The 16,925-nt window shown below is 39.8% G+C and overlaps 1 protein-coding gene across 1 annotated transcript in view; it reads left to right on the top strand.

Moving 5' to 3' along the window:
* Nucleotides 1-501: 501 nt before the first annotated feature.
* HOPX (HOP homeobox) overlaps nt 502-16,925 on the top strand; it is a 42,134-nt gene continuing 25,710 nt past the window's right edge. The window contains exon 1 of the mRNA XM_044680314.1: nt 502-766. The gene's annotated coding sequence lies outside the window, so the exon portion shown is untranslated. The remainder of the gene's footprint in view (nt 767-16,925) is intronic.

Below are 16,925 nucleotides of genomic sequence, written 5' to 3' on the forward strand. Positions count from 1 at the left end.
ATTCCTTCTCACAGGTGCACACACAAACACACACACAGTCTTTGGATTTAACTCCCCTGAGGAACCTCTCAACTCCTGTGTTTGGAATTGTCTTATAAAGGAGCAGAAATCGGGGAAAGGAATACCAATGGGAATTGACAAGATCAGATTAAATCAGGTTTTGATGTTGAACAGAAAATAGAATCATCCCAGCCTGGCTCTCCACTGTAGCCGCTGGATTCTGTACATTCAGTTCCAGTGGAAAGCAACTTCTCATTAATTAGGCAACCGTGGGCTGGCACTCAGCTTGGCATACCGCCAATGGAACTCATGAAATCAACCTCACAAGGCGGATGTTTTGAAGTGATGCAATGACTAACTGAAAAAAAGTCCCATTGAAAGCAAGAAAGTCAGAAGGGTCGCAGAGTTCTGTTTCCCACACAGTGTGGAGCTGACCTACTCCTTCCAACCTTGGGAAATAGGTCTATCCTCCAGTGGTGGAGAAAGAAGAGGGTAGAAAAGTGAGACAACTTCACGGTCATCTCAGATGCTGTTGCCTGAATGGACTTCATAGCAAACCTGAATAACCAGGACAGATTTAGTATCTACATACTTTCTGTCATTTTCATCTAGCCCACGCTGCAGGTTTTTCAAGTACCTGCATGAGCGTGCACACACACGCGTAAAGAAACGTGCTATCCAAGGCGTGAATAAGCACAACTATTTAAACAGCCCTTCCTCCAAGAACAGAGCTTCTTCAGATTGAGTGTGCCGCCAGTACTGCCATGTAAGTACCTCTCACACGGTCTGACTTTACTGTACAGAAGTGGATTGACTTAGAAACTCAGATGAAATTCTGTGCTTACACAATTGGGATCCTCTGATAAAAAAAAAAAGAAAAGAAAAGAAAAAAGGATGAAAGGCAAAGAAAGATTAGAGAGCTCGGTGCAGGATATTCATGCAGGGAGAGGGGAAAGGGTTCCTAGAGGAGAAGACTGTCAGAGATTAGAGAATTTTAACATGACTGAACCAGAACTTCGGACAAGGGAAATTCCATTTAGTTTTGTAGGTGGTTGTTGAACTCACCTCAGCATCTGTCCTATTGCTGCAAAATGTCTTAGAATGAGTACTTGAGTCATCGTGCCAGATGCATATGCTTTTTAGTTGTTTAATATTCTTATTCTGCATTAAGATGTTTTATTTATGATCTATCTATGTAAGAATGAATAGAAGTCCTGGAAAGACCTAATTTCAAATTCAATCTCAGTTATTTAAACTTTTTCAGCCTCATTTTCCCCATCCGTAAGTTGGTGATCATATCTAGAGCATCAACCTCACAGGTCATCATAAATCTCTAATGTTTAAAGTATAAATTTTATAAATTTGGATTAAGATTATATGATCCAGGGGCTGGTAGGTGTCTCAGTGGACAGAGAGCGAGGCTGGAGATGGGAGGTCCTGGGTTCAAATTTAGCTCAGACACTTCCTAGCTGTGTGATTCTGGGCAAGTCCCTTAATCCTAATCGTCTAGTCCTCACTGCTCTAATGCTTTGGAATGATTCTAAGAGAGATGGTAAGAATTTTATAAAATGACTATGTGATCCAACAGAATATAATTTTAATATATTCTATCCATTTTCAATGGGCTGATGTTGAGTGGAGAGGATCTGTGTGTGGGCTAAGTATGGTGGAGGCTTTTTAACAGGTGATTAAATTTTCCCTGCTATTTGCTAATACTCAGAGAAATTTATTTCATTGTAACCAATGTTGCAATTAGCTATTTGTTTTAGACTTAAGGGAATCCCTGCCTTCTGGTGCCTGGAGGAAATGTGTATGTCCTTCAGATTTCAACACAGTGCCAACCACGGTTAGCTATGCAAGCTTCTGAGAAGAAGGAAATGGCAGTGGCACAGGCAGCCAGACCCCATGTAACGCTCAGGTCTAAATGAAAGTGTCTTATCAGGAGGGCTATAAAAAGAAGTGACACAGGGAGGCAGGTGGAGCTCAGCAGTTTGTTCATTTGTTTAAGGTTGACTGGCCTCTTTGGAGGCTGGTAGAGACTCAAAAGGGAGACTGTCTTTATAGTGAGATATCATGTTCAGCAAATGTGTTAAAAAGATTAAAGAGCAATAAAACATTTCTCCTAACATTTTAAATATATGCCTTTTGGCTTTTTACATCACATTCATTTTTCAAACATAGCCCTTTTTCTGACCTTATTCAGAAGGCCTTCCTTTGTCACAGACTAAAAAAGAAGAAAGATAATAGTAGCTAATATTTTATGGCATTTAATGGGCAGCTAAGTGGTGCATTGGATAGAACGCTGGGCCTGCAGTCAGAAAGACTCATTTTCCTGATTTAAAATCCTGCCTCAGACACTTAGTAGCTGTGTGACCCTGGGCAAGTCACTTCACCCTATTTGCCTCAGTTTCCACTTCTGTAAAATGAGTTGGAGAAGCAAATGACAAGTCACTCTGGTATCTTTACCAAGAAAATTCCAAATAGGGTCTTGGAGAGTTGATACAACAACAACAACAAAAAATTTGACTTGCTTAGGGACACAAGGCTAGCTAGGATCTAGGGAAGAATTTGAACTCGGGTTTTCTTCTGATTTCATGTCCAGTATTCTATTCCCCATCACCAAGGTACTGAAGTACAAAAAAGTCAACTCACCTAGCATTTAGATATGTGTGTAAATATATATATATATGTATATATATATTTTTTTCTTTTAAGAAGATACAGCTAATGACTGAGAAATTAATGCAGCTATTTCATTGTTCAGTTGTTTCAGTTGACCCCATTTGGGGTTTTCTTGACAATGATACTATAATGGTTTGCCATTTTCTTCTCTAGCTCATTTTATGGATGAGGAAATTGAGGCAAGCGGGGTTAAGTGATTTGCCCAGGGTCACACAGTGACTAAGTGTCTGAGGCAGGATTTGAAATCAGGAAGATGAGAATTCCTGGCTCTGGTCCAAGTACTCTACTGTGCCACCTAGCTGCAGCTAAGAAGAGAATTAAATACTTGACACATCAGGGGCATTTGGGTTACCATATTGAAAGCCTTTTTGAGATAAAGATTGTCTATTTTTAAAAAATCAATCCAAGTATTTATTATATATCTGCTATCTGCAAAGCATTCTAAGAGAGAGAAAAATAGTGTCCTATAGTGATGAGGGAGCTATTATTCTAACTGAAGAGCCAAGATATACCCGGAGAATCACTGCTAATGTCTTTAGAATTGAAAGGTCTATAGATAGCCTTGGACCCAGGAATTCTTACATCCTATGAACTCTTCCTATATTTTGTTTTGTGGACTTCTTCGGTGGTTTAGTGAAACCTATTGGCCCAAGTCAGAGTAGTGCTTTTAAAGTCATAAAAAACGATATATAGGGGCAGCTTGGTGGTTCAGTGGAGAGAGAGTAAGATCTAGAGAGAGAAGGTCCTGGATTCGAAACTGACCTCAGAGACTTCCTGACTCTGGGAAAGTCACTTAACCCCCATTGCCTAGCCCTTACTGATCTTTGGTCTTAAAAATGATCCTTAGTATCAATTCTCAGACAGAAGGTAAGGGTTTAAAAAAAGGAAGAAAACAATATAATACATGATTAACGGTAGGAATGAAGAGTTCAAACAAGAGATGCCTAGTCATTCAGAGGAGAGAGGGCAAGTGCACTGGAGATCCTCAAAGTACTCTTGACCTGTCAGAATCCTAACTTTTCCACTTGTTAAGGATTCAGGGCCATTTCTCAAGTGCATTCTTTGGGCAAGTTCGGCTCCACAGGTTCTATGCCAGGGGAATTGCTCAGAGTGCTCAAAGGTGTGTTATTTAAGGATTGTGTTAATGCTTCAGTAGGAATGTTTCAAAATGAAAGCTTCCTTTTGTTCTTATTATAATAGCTAGTACAAGCAGGTGGATTATGATTCTTGAATAGACTAAATGAACAACATAGATGTTATGTGCCATCAGCTGTTCCCTTGGGAAATAAACTATAAGGATCCAAAATATGTTTTGTTTTGTTTCTTCCCCAAAACAGGATCTTTTAAAAAAATTACCATGAAATTATGCACAAAAGACTTTAAAAGAATGCAGGTCCACTACTGGGTTTGAATCCCAAAGAAATAAAAAAAATGGGAAAGGTTCTGTCTGTGCAAAAATATTTGTAGCTGTGCTTTTTGTGGTGGCAGAAAAATGGAAAATAAAGGGGTGTCCCTCGATTGGGGAATGGCTGAACAAATTGTGGTATATGATAGTGATGGAATATTATTGTGCTATAAGGAATGGTGAACTGCTTGATTTCTATAAGAACTGGAAAGACCTCCATAAACTGATGTGGAGTGAAATAAGCAGAACTAGGAGAACATTGTACCCTGTAACAGAAACATTGTGGGATGATCAAATATAATAGACTTTGCTACTAAAAGCAATACTTTTGTTGTACTTTTTATTTTTAAAATAATTTTATATTATATATGTAATAATAATAATAATAATAAATAAAAATTATTTATTTATATTTACAATATAAAGTATTGTACAATACTTTAATTGTCCAGGACGATTCTGAGAGACTTATAAGAAAGAATGCTATCCACATCTAGAGAAAGAACTATGGAAGTAGAAATCCAGAAGAAAACATATGATTTATCACTTGTTTATATGGGTATATGATTTTGGGTTTTGGTTTTAAAAGATTACTCTATTACAAAAATGAATAATATGGAAATACGATTTGAGTGATAATATATGTATAACCCAGTGGAATTGCATGTCAACTCTGGGAGGGGGTTGGGAAGAGGAGAGGAAGACAACATGAATCATGAAACCATGGGAAAAAAATTAAAAATCAAATCGAATTTTAAAAATAGATAATAAAATTAAAAGGAGCTCTGACATGAAAAAAAATTTACTATGACCAGGGCCAGTCTTGGGCCAAATTGCCCTCTAAATAAAGTCTGTCTTCATGCCCTTCCTCTCTATATTTCCAAGGCTCTTTTCTCCTTATCAGCTCTCAGCAAACTCTGTCTTTCAGTTTACTGTGCCCAGGGTGTGGTACTTCAGTGACCTACCCAGGCCCTTTCTCTTGGGCGGTAGAAGCTCTACACCTTTCCTTGAACTCTTCCTATTGATCCTGTGTTTATTCCCTCAAAAACTTAGCAGATGGCTCTTTTTAAAAAAATCTGATAAATGAATTAAAATTTAAAGTATTCCTAACTAAAATAACTTCATGTGTTGTCCTTCTGGGGCATTCACATCTTAAAAGCTCGTGTGTGTTGAGGGTGGGGGGGGGGGGGAGCTGGAAGACTCAATTTCATATCCAAAAATATTATTTCTAATAGTCAGGATTTCAGACCCCAAATGGCAAGTTAGAGAAAGAGATGGGGTGTAGAGGGAAATTCATTATCACTTGGTTTCCATCATTCTACAGCAGACATCCACAGATAGGGAAAGCTAGACGAGCTCCCCTCCTCTTTGTTATGACCGTTCTTGGGGCGGGCTATTGTTCTTTAGAGGTGGCCCCCTGCTCTGAGAAGGAGGGGCACTAATTGAAAATTGTTTTGAAATTGTTGGGGAGCAGAGTGACCATACAAATCCAGATTGCAATGACAAACTCTTATCTGTAATACCGCCAAGAGCAGGAAGAGTTCAGAGTCCTCTGGAACACAGAAGGCATATACCAGTCAAGTTGTTTCCCTGGAGATGAGAAGCTGCTATAATTCTCCCCCCTTTTTAGTGGCGCCAGTGGAGAAAGACAAAGTGTTTAGGGTCAGTGTTGGGACCATTCCGGGAATCCCTGGACTCTGCTTTTCTTTCTTCAGTCTCGAAGGATATTCTGAAATCACGGGAAGAGGAGGACTTCTTCCCCAGTATGCCCACCTGGAGCAAAACCGGGCTTTTAAGTCCTTTTTCACCTTTTGAAAAATCTCGAACGCTTGAATTCCCAGCCTGGCAGCTGCCAATAGCGTCAGTGGCGTCTAGTGCTTTCCAGCTCTGAAAAGGGGCACCTCGTCAGGCTATGTTTAATTAAGCTCTCCAGCCCGAGAGCGAGGTCATGCGGCTGCCAGTCCTATCAGCCACTGGGCTGAGTGCAAGCCCCTGCCAGAGTCAAGGACAGCCAAGGCAGCGCAGGGAGCCCTGAACACAGCGAGCTGGCACTAGGGCTGTGCACACCCACGAGGTGGGGGCTGGACCAGCGGGAGCGCTTCTCGCCGCCGTTCCTCAGCCGCTGCAGCCAAGGCAAGGGGCGTCCTTCGGGGCAAGGTGAGTCACTGCTCCGCGGCTAGGGAGCCGGGAGAATTTCAGCTCTGGGTAGAGATGCACCCTTGGTCCTCTGGGAGGTTAGAGTCACGGATTCCTGCTGAGCACCAAAACGGGCTGGTTTCTGTTGTGACCAGAGCTCCTACCTGAAGGATTGGTTAACGGGGTGTCACGCTGCTAGAGAAAAGGTGGCTATGAAAAGCGGACTTGATCTCTTCCTTATCTCCTTAAAATGCTTTCCTTGAAAAATGCTGCTTTTACATGCTGCTTAAGGAACAGCTTGGCTGAAGGGATCGCTAGATATAGCCTCTTTATTATTATTATTATTATTAACTTGAAGTTAATTGTCTCTGGCTGGCTGTCTCTGTCTCTGGCTTCCCTAGTGATAAGAGGGGGTAAATTCTTCTGACAAATGAGACAGTTCTTTTTTAAAAAAGGCACAAGGCATCTCTATCTCTCTGTTTCTATCTCTGCCTCTGTCTCTCCTCTCAGTTTTCCCTAATGATCAGAGGGGATAATTTGTTCTGTCCAATGAGACAATTTTTTTAAAAAGGCATCAGGCGTCTCTATCTCTGTCTCTGTCCCTTTCTCTCTCTCTCTCCCCTAGTGATTAGAGGGGGCTAAATTCTTCAGTCAAATGAGACAATTCTTTTTTAAAAAGGCATAAGGCATCTCTATCTCTCTGTCTATCTGTCTCAATCTCTCTCTGCTTCTATCTCCCCTCCCCCCCCCCCAACTAGTGATTAGGAGTAATTTATTCTATCCAATGAGACAGTTCTTTTAAAAAGGCATTGTGTGCCTCTCTTCACTAGTGAGAAGGAGTAAACTATTCTTTCTTTTTTTTTTAATTTTTATTTAGAATATTTTTCCATGGTTACATGATTCATGATCTCCCCCCCCTCACTCTTTCCTCCCCCCTCCAAAAGCCAACAAGCAATTCCACTGGTTATATATACATACCATTGTTCAAAACCTATGTCTATGGGGGCAGCTGGGTAGCTCAGTGGATTGAGAGCCAGGCCTAGAGACGGGAGGTCCTAGGTTCAAATCTGGCCTCAGGCACTTCCCAGCTGTGTGACCCTGGGCAAGTCACTTGACCCCCATTGCCTACCCTTACCACTCTTCTGCCTTGGAACCAATACACAGTATTGACTCCAAGACAGAAGGTAAGGGTTAAAAAAAAACAAAACAAAAAACAAAACAAAACAAAAAAAAAAACACCTATGTCCATTTTATTCATATTTGCAGTAAACTATTCTTTCAAAGGAGACAGTTCTTTTAAAAAGGCATCACAGGGGGCAGCTGGGTAGCTCAGTGGATTGAGAGCCAAGCCTAGAGACGGGAGGTCCTAGGTTCAAATCTGGCCTCAGCCACTTCCCAGCTGTGTGACCCTGGGCAAGTCACTTGACCCCCATTGCCTACCCTTACCACTCTTCTGCCCTGGAGCCAATACACAGTACTGACTCCAAGACGGAAGGTAAGGGTTTTAAAAAAAAAAAGGCATCACAAAGATCTGAGTTTCACCATTCAAAACAACTACCTGAGACTTCACTATCTGTCCTCTTTACTCTCAGTTTCTTCAGATATACAATAAGATGGTTGGCCTAGATGACCTCTCAAGTCAGAGTAGATCTGAAGTTAGACAAGATCTCAGATAGCATCTAGTCCAATTTTTCGACTTTAGAGATGAAGAAATTAAAGTTTAGTCAGTTCTTGTACTCCCATACATAGTACACATCCAAGGCGGAATTTGGACTCAAGTCCTCTGACTCCAAAGCCAATACTGTAGTCTTTCCATCATGCCACAGTGCCTTCCCAATGTTATTAAGACTTTATAGATTCCTTGGAAAAAGGCACAGTGTATATGATAAGGAAGCAGGAATTGAGCAGAGATCACACACTCAAGCTCCTCAGATTCTTGCTTCAACTTCTCAGAAAATGATTCCTTTCCTTATTAACAAATGGCCATGGCAGCCAGAGGTCTTATTTCTTTTACAAGAAGAGATGAATTCCTGCCCACACCCATATAATTACTCATAATTGGTTTCTGATAGTTTAGAAAGCGTAGCTTATAAAATGAGAACTTCAAAGTCCCTCTAGATCTTAAGTAACTAAGGTCTGCACTCATCTATGTGAATGGCCTGTAAATAAAGGATTTATACTTGGCCTGAGAGTAGGGTGAAGGCTTGGAAGGAAGAAGTTTGAAGAGGCAAAGGATTGGTAGTCCTGAGGCAGGGGTACCTCAGAATTGTATTCCATGAACATTCTAGTCCAGTGGACCAAAGGTCCCCTCTCAGGTGTGACAAACTCTCTGACCTGGGATTCCAGGGTCAGAAGACACTTAAAAAACATTCTAGAACAGTGGGAGATGGGAGTGAGCCTTATTTGGTTTTTTGAGTTGAGGTCTAGGCTGAGTGAATGACAAGGTAGATCCCATCATGATGCCATTTTCCTGGAGTGGGCCATATTCTGCTTTTTACATTACAAAAATTCTCTTCTCCAGGACAATGAAATGTGACTCACATACCATCTACTAGTAAGACAACACAGTCTAGTAGTCGGATCCTTATATTGGATGTCAAGTGAACCAAACCTATTTTTAGCTGTGCCTCAAACGAGCAAAATCCAGATTTGATATTTTATCTGTGGATTCTTGGGTGTGGAGATTCTCTCCACCGAAGAGGGTTCAGCAACTTGCTGAGTTGTCTGGGCCACAGAGAGGTGAAATGATTCGGTCCTGGTCACACTGTTCATTTGTTTCAGAGTCAACACTACCAAAAGACAAGACTTGAGTCTGCTTAACTCCAAACAAGGTCTAGAGTGAGGAAAACTGAAATTCAAATCCAATCTCAGATATCTACTTTAGCTACGTGACCTGTATCAAGTTGCTTACCTGCTGTGTGCCTCAGTTTCTTCAACTGTAAAATGGAGATCATAATAGCATCCAACTGTAGGGCTGCTCTGAGGATCAAAGGAGATATTTGTAAGGGGGGAAGTGCATAGCAGTGCTTGACACATATTGGATGCTTTAAAAAAAAAAAACTTACCTTCTGCCTTAATATTAATTCTAAGAGAGAAGAGCCACAAGAGCCAAGCAATAGGTATTAGTTGCCAAGGTCACAGAGATAGGAAGGGTCTGAGGGTAGATTTGAACCCAGGACATCTCAATTCCAGGACTGGTGCTCTATCCACTGTGCTACCTCACTGCCCTGTAGGTGCTCAACAATCCTTATTTCCTAGTCCACTATCCACTCTAACTGTCTCTATTGTCATAGCACAATATGTCATAAGACAAATTATAGAGCTGATCCAATTCCCTCATTAGATGGTTATGGAAACTAAGGCAAGTGGCTGAGCTGGAATTAATATGTAGGACTCATAACTTGAAATCCCACAGTGTTTTTCTACTACAATACACTTTCTCAAACCACTCTTCACATCCATGTTTTGCTACTCATTTGTTATCTGGATATTGTTTTAACTGTGTTGTTTGGAGAATTAGTATAGGATTATAAAGAGCTGAATGGTTCAGTGGGAAAAGCCACTTACTCTGGAAGTCAGAGGACTTGGATTCAAACATTGCTTCTGAAGTTGTTACCTATATGGTCTTGTGCAAATCATTAACCCTATCTAGGTTTCCAATTTTTCATTTCTAAAATGGGAGAGTTGGCTTAGATCACGACTCAGGTCACAGTATCATAGATTTGGAGTTAGAAGAGACCTCAGATGTCATCTAGTCCAACATCTCCACTTTAGAGATAAAGAAACTGATGTTTCGTGACTGGCTCAACTCACATAGGTAATGACTATCCAAGGTAGAATTTGAACCCAAGTCCTCTAAGAGCAACTAGCCCCCTGGAATTAGGAAGACTCATTTTGGATTCAAATTTGGTCTCAGACATTTACTAGTTGTGTGACCCCAGGCAAGTCAGTTAATCCTGTTTGCCTCATTTTCCTCCTCTGAAAAGTGAGCTGGAGAAGGAAATGACAAAACACTCCAGTATCTTTGCCAAGAAAACCCCAAAATGGAGTCACAGAATGTGGGACAGGATGGAACCAACCAAAAAACAACAACCTCTAACTCCAAAACCAATACTTTCCTCTTTCCATTGAGCCACAGTGCCTTCCCAATGTTATTAAGACTTTATTAGATTCCTTGGAAAAAGGCACAGTGTATATGATAAGGAAGCAGGGCAGGAACTGAGCAGAGATCACACACTCAAGCTGCTCAGATTCTTGCTTCGACTTCTCAGAAAATGATTCCTTTCCTTGTTAACAAATGGCCATGGCAGCCAGAGGTCTTATTTCTTTTACAAGAAGAGACGAATTCCTGCCCATTCCCATATAATTACTTGTAATTGTTTCTGATAGTTTAGAAAGAGTAGCTCACAAAATGGAAACTTCAAAGTCCCTCCAGATCTTATGTAACTAAAGGTCTCAGCTTATCTATGTGAATGGCCTCTGGATGAACTTATCAGTTCTTAGCTTTCTGTCCAATGTTCAATAAAAGCATAATGAATGTTGTTCTCATTTCAAAACGAAGCTTTCTGGAGCTCAGGACACTATTTCACTCAGTGAGATTAATTCAGCTAATCCACTTTACTGATGTTTTTCCATTTCCTTCTTGTACAGTTTAATCACTATCGACAAGTATTTTTATTTTATTTTATTTTTACTTTTTTCAGTATTATTTAACACAAAACTCACATTTCTATTGTATTCAACTTGCTTTTATGATTGATATTAAATTTAGCTGAGGGACAGCTAGATGGCTTAGTGGATTGCAAGCCAGACACAGAGATGGGAGAAGCTAGGTTCAACTCTGGCCTCAGACACTTCCTATATGACCTTGGGCAAGTCACTTAACCCTAATTGCCTGGCCCTTATTGTTCTTCTGCCTTGGAATCAATACTTAATATTGATTCTAAGACAGAAGGTAAGGATTTTTTTTAATTTAGCTTAGCAAATAGGCAGAGTAAAGCAGACACTGTGTTCCTTTCTCAAATGAGATAATATTTATGAAGTGCTTTGCACAACACCTGGCACATAGTAGGCACTTAATAAAATGCTTGTTCTCTTTCTCCCTTCCTTGAGTTTCCTTCAACTCTCTCCTCTTTATTAGTTCTTTTAGTTAATATTTCTAATGTAATAATGATATATAATTAATTTATTGTACATAATATATTCGATGTGCACATGAAATATTTAATATCTACATCACTGCCACCACCATCCAACTTTTTTCCAGATTTCTTTTCTCTTCAATGCCCATACTGTTCCCAGCAACACAATATCTTCCTTCTCTTACATTTATAATTCAGTACCTTAAGGTTGGAAAGTGCCCATCATTTTATAATTTATTTATTCCTCACAATTTCCATAGAATGTAGGGCAGCATTATTGGTAGGTGATGGAATTATAAAGTAAGAGTCGAATAGACAGTAATCATGAAGTAATCCTTTCATTATCCACAACACTGGTCAGACCTTTATTAGAGGGGAGTGCCTAGTGGCCCCACAACTTAAAAGGAAAACTTGGAAAGGATTCAGAGGAGAACCTCCAAGATACTTAAAGAGCAATAAAATCAAATCCATAAGGAGGCCAAAGGAACTGAGATGGTTTCGTTTGGAAAGGAGAGGGCTAAAAATAGATAATCGAATGACTTCAAATGTACAAAGGATTAATTCAAATAAATGATCAGCTGTTTTCCATCTCTTTTGAAGAGAAAAGATTAAAAATGGGCTTAAGTTGTAGTATTTGAGATTTGAAGAATTCCTTGATAGTGTGAAAGGTTGGAATGGGTGAGTGAGTTGAGTCAAGTCTACTAGAATATATTCAGTCCCTATTATGTGCCTGCACTGTTCTAAGCCCTGGCGAGAGATGGAGCTCCTTTTTCTGGTGAGTTTTAAAAAATAGGATTACCCAGAATATTTTAAATGTGAAAAGGCTGAGATCTCTTCCCAAGCTTGGTATATAGTTCATGTAAAAGGGAGATGTCTACAAGATGCTTAGTTCTGTAACAATTAAAATTGGTTTTGCCAGTAGATGTAAGGGTAAAAATGGGTTTGACAAATATGAGTTAAAAAATGAGATTGTGGTCGCCATTTATAAAATAATTAACCCTCAAGTCAAAATAGCTATTATTAGCTTTCAACAATTTAATATAATGCAAATATAGTAAAAGAAGAGAAATGTAGGAAAGAAGCAGAAAGTATTGCCTAGCTAGATACCATATAATTGCTATCCAAAGAAGTCTAGCTCACCACATGGCAAGGGCTCCCTCAAGTCTCGATCTCCATGTGGAGTCCTGGTAGTCTCTTCAGCCAGAAGTCCTGGTGGTGTCTTCAGCAAGGGTTCCATCGATGCAAGCCTCTTCCTTCTGCTCCAGTCACTCACCCAGCAAGCCTCTCCAGCACAGAAATCTCCAACCCAGATTGAAGCCACAAGAAAGGTCTCTCTCAAGAAGCCCAGGAATCAATCAATCTTCTTTTGGGTCTTGCCTTATATACCCCTTTTCCCACATCACTTCCTGTCTCTCTCCCTCTTCAAGGGACCAATCACAGCCTTTCAACTTGCCTAGCACTGCAGTGCTTGTGGCCTTTGAGGTTGAGAACTTTTTCTGTAAGTGATTTACTCAGTGTTAAGTAGGGGTACTTTAAATTCTTGATTGATTAACTCAAAATAGACAAAGAGAATTTTAATTCTCTCTTCACAATCCCTGCTGTGATTCTACTGGGAGATGAGCATGTTGAAATCTCCCAGATTTACATGTTTAGTCTCCCCAATGAATAATTTCACATAACTAGCTTATATCTCTAAGTATTCTTTTACTAGAGATGCATACAATATTTCACTTTCTAAGAGGAAGTTACAATAGTTGGAGATAAGTGGGAAATAAAAACGAAAGAGAGCAAAGCCAATCATTGGTAGGCTCAGTTGACAAAAAGCCAATTGGGGGCATTCCCCTTTGGCGTAAGTGTTAACATTCAAAATAAAAGTGTTCAACCCCCTTTAGTTCAATTAATTATATCCAAAGTTCATTCTGGAACTTCTAATGCGGTGTATGGTTTCCACAGACTTCCTTATAGCACCTTCTTTAAACAGTTCACTTTCTTGATTCAGGGAGTTAGCAAGCTTCTTTTCCTGAAATTTTCTTCAAAAAATTTTAGATCTTGGATTTTATGAAAATTATGCAGTTCCCAACCAGTATTCTAGCCATCAAAACATGATAGGACAACTCCTTCTGCCAGATCACATTTCCAAGGGAATTCATTTGCACTTGGGAGACCACCACACCATCACTTCTGGGTGCCATTTTCTTAAACTCAAGTTACAAAGTGCTGGCACTTTCTACATCTGAGTCACTGATTCTTTGGGACAAAGTGAATGGCACTCATCCAAATGAGATGTTCCAAGAAATCTGTAGTGATAGATGCATTTATTGATTATTAGAAGGAATAACAAATGAGCAAAAAACCCCAACCATTATTCAGTGATTACTATGGGCCAGGCACTGTACTAAGGATTGGGAATCCAAATTTAAGCAAGCAAGCAAGTTCCTGACCTTAAAGAATTTATATTCTTTTTTAAATTTTATTTTTAGGAGCTTATATTCTAATAGAAAATAATGTGCACCTAGAATTAGAATGAAGGGAATGGGAAATTAAAGGAAGAAAGAAAGAAAAAAGCAAGGGGAACTGCCTTGCATTTTAAGAGGATGTTGTTTGCTTTCTTGTCTGCCTAACTTTCATAATATTTAAACACTAAGAAGTGAGAATAAAATAGGGTTAATTATATGAAATAAAATACAGTCAATATAATTGACTATTTTATTCACTCCCCATCCCTTAGCACAGAGCCTGGTCCATAGTAAGCTCTTAATAAATGCTTTTTCATTAATTCATTATTCCCTCTAGTAATCAATAAATATGTTTATCACTCCAGGTTTTTTGGAATATCTCATTTGGAAGGTAGCATTTCATATCTCAGGGCAGCTAGGTGGCACAGTAGATAGGATGCTGAGAGCCTGGAGTCAGGAAGACTCCTCTTCCTGAGTTCAAATTCAGCCACAGATATTTACTAGTCATATGAGCCTGAGCAAGTCACTTAAATTTGTCAGTTTCCTCATCTGGAAAACAAGTTGGAAAAGAAAATATCAAACCACTCCAGTGTGGTTTGCCAAGAAAACCCCAAATAGGGTCATGAAAAGTCAGATGTGACCGAACAACAATAAAATTTCACATCTACTCATTCACTTACACATCACTTGAATAGAATTGCCATCAATAATATGAAAATTGGTCTTGATCAATGACACATGTAAAACCCAGTGGAATTGTGTGTCGCTATGGGAGGGTGTGAGGAAAGGGGAGGGAAAGAACATGAATCTTGTAACCACCTAAAAATATTCTAAATTAATTAATCAAATAAATTTTTCCCAAACCCAAAAAATAAATAAATAAATGGATATGAATGGATGAGTGAATGAATGAATTAATTAATAGAATTGCCCCCAGAGGTCTCCAGTGTAGCAGATAGAACACTGGACCTAGAGTCAGGAAAACCTCAGTCTAGGTTCAAACACTTATTAGCTATCTGATCCTGGGCAAGTCACTTAATCAATTCCCTACCTCAGTTACCTAATCTGTAAAATGGGGATAACAATAGGGTTATTGATCCAATAAGATAATATTTGTGAAGTACTTCACAAACATTAAAATACCACATAAATGCTAACTATTGTTATGGATAAGTGAATAAAGTTTCTACAGGAAAGCTAGAATCAGTGGAAAGAAGGACACTTTCCTAGGCTTTCCTTTTTATTTTTATTTGGTGTTTCATTAGAAATTTCACATTGAACCTCCATATGATGGGCAGATGGAAAGTTCTAGATTCATATCTGGTCCCTGTCACTTCCTAGCTGTGTGTTCTCAAGCAAGTCACTCCACCCCAATTGCCTAGCCCTTACCACTCTTCTGCCTTGGAACCAGTCCTTAACATTGATTCCAAGATGGAAAGTAAGGGTTTAAAAAGAAAAAAAAAGAATCTCAATATGAACAACTACCTTGCTGAGTAACCATTGGCATCTCAGCCTTTTTGACGTGAATGCTTTTGCTGGAGTCTCTTCTGCTAACTTCATTTTGGGACTTGAGAGATGGCAACCTCTTAATCACTGAGCATAAAGTAAATTGCCAGACATCACAGTGTAGGGGGGAGGGAGAGCTGGCATGGGAGCCCTGATTTACGGCTGCCAGTTTAATGCCCATTCACGAGATCATAGCCATGAATTTGACTTTCCTCTGAGTCCTGATGGTTTCCCCAAGAGCTTGCTTCACGATGGGGACAAATGATCCGACAATGTATCTGCCTGGTTTTTACCATCCAGTTTTCCCAACATCATTGTCATCTCCGGGTGCTCTGAGACAGGATGCAGGGAGTGAGTATTCTGTCCTGCTTTGTAGATGGAAAAAAAGCATAGCCAAAGCAAGAGGCCAAAAGAAGCATGGAGCAGACAGAGCCGAAGGGTGACCCAGGGACAAGGAGCACACCAAGTTGGACTTTGATGTGATATTCCGGCAGGGCACGGCAGGTGGATGGCAGGGAGTGCTGAAATAGGCCATTGTCTCAGGGTTATAAACCAGTTGGATATTTCATCTTCTAAAGATTGTTTGTTGCCACAAAAGGCACGTGGTGGGGTGAGGAGGCTGGAATATATTCTAGATAAGGAACTGTACAGAAGAAGCAGAGAATCAGAGATGTATGACTGGGGGTGGGGGGGGAGGGAATGGAAGCAATCATCTATGGATGGTTCTTGTGTTCCTTTGCCATGCCCTGAAGGCCAAGACATCTAGAGCCGGAGGCTATAACTTGGGGAATCTGAATTTAGTTTTTAAAAATACATGTTTTGATCATTATAGTTCAATGATAATTGATTTCCTTCATTATCCTGTGGATTTTATTTTATGCATTTAAAAATATTATTCTGAGAAAGGGTTCATAGGCTTTACCAGATTGCCAAAGGAGTCCATGACACAAAAAAAGATTAAGAATCTCTGATGCAGAGGAAGCCCCAAGCACATTGGGTAGGCTCCCTGATGAAGAATTGATAGGAAGAATGACAATCATAGATTGGAGACCTGATAAAAAGCCTTGAACGAGTGGCAATCTTCATCATTAGAGGGACTCCCCACATCAGTAGGGTCACAGATTCATTAAAATGTCAAAGGTCTAGTATTGTACCCCGCAAAGGTAAATTCCTAGTAATGCCAGAATTCTTTTCTTAATTTTCCAAAAGATAAGCACAATCTGAAAGTTAGGCTCATTTGTTTTATACAAGGTTAAAAAAGGAAATTCATAAGTAGAGCAGACCTGAGGGAGGCGAGGTGGCACAGTGGATAGAGTACCAGACCTGAAGTCAGGAGTTCAAATCTGGCTTCAGATACTTCTGAGCTGTGTGACCCTGCACAAGTCACTTAACCGTATTTGCCTAGCCCTTACTTTTCTGTCTTAGAGTTGTTATTAGGACAGAAAGTAAGGATAAAGAAGAGGAAAAGGAAAGAAAAGAAAAGAAAAGAAAAGAAAAGAAAAGAAAAGAAAAGAAAAGAAAAGAAAAGAAAAGAAAAGAAACTGTCTCTTATACACATCTTAGGAAGACAAGCACTGACGACATGATCACCAAGGATCG

Source organism: Gracilinanus agilis, chromosome 6 (assembly GCF_016433145.1).
Source record: "Gracilinanus agilis isolate LMUSP501 chromosome 6, AgileGrace, whole genome shotgun sequence".
In the NCBI taxonomy this organism is placed as follows: domain Eukaryota; kingdom Metazoa; phylum Chordata; class Mammalia; order Didelphimorphia; family Didelphidae; genus Gracilinanus; species Gracilinanus agilis.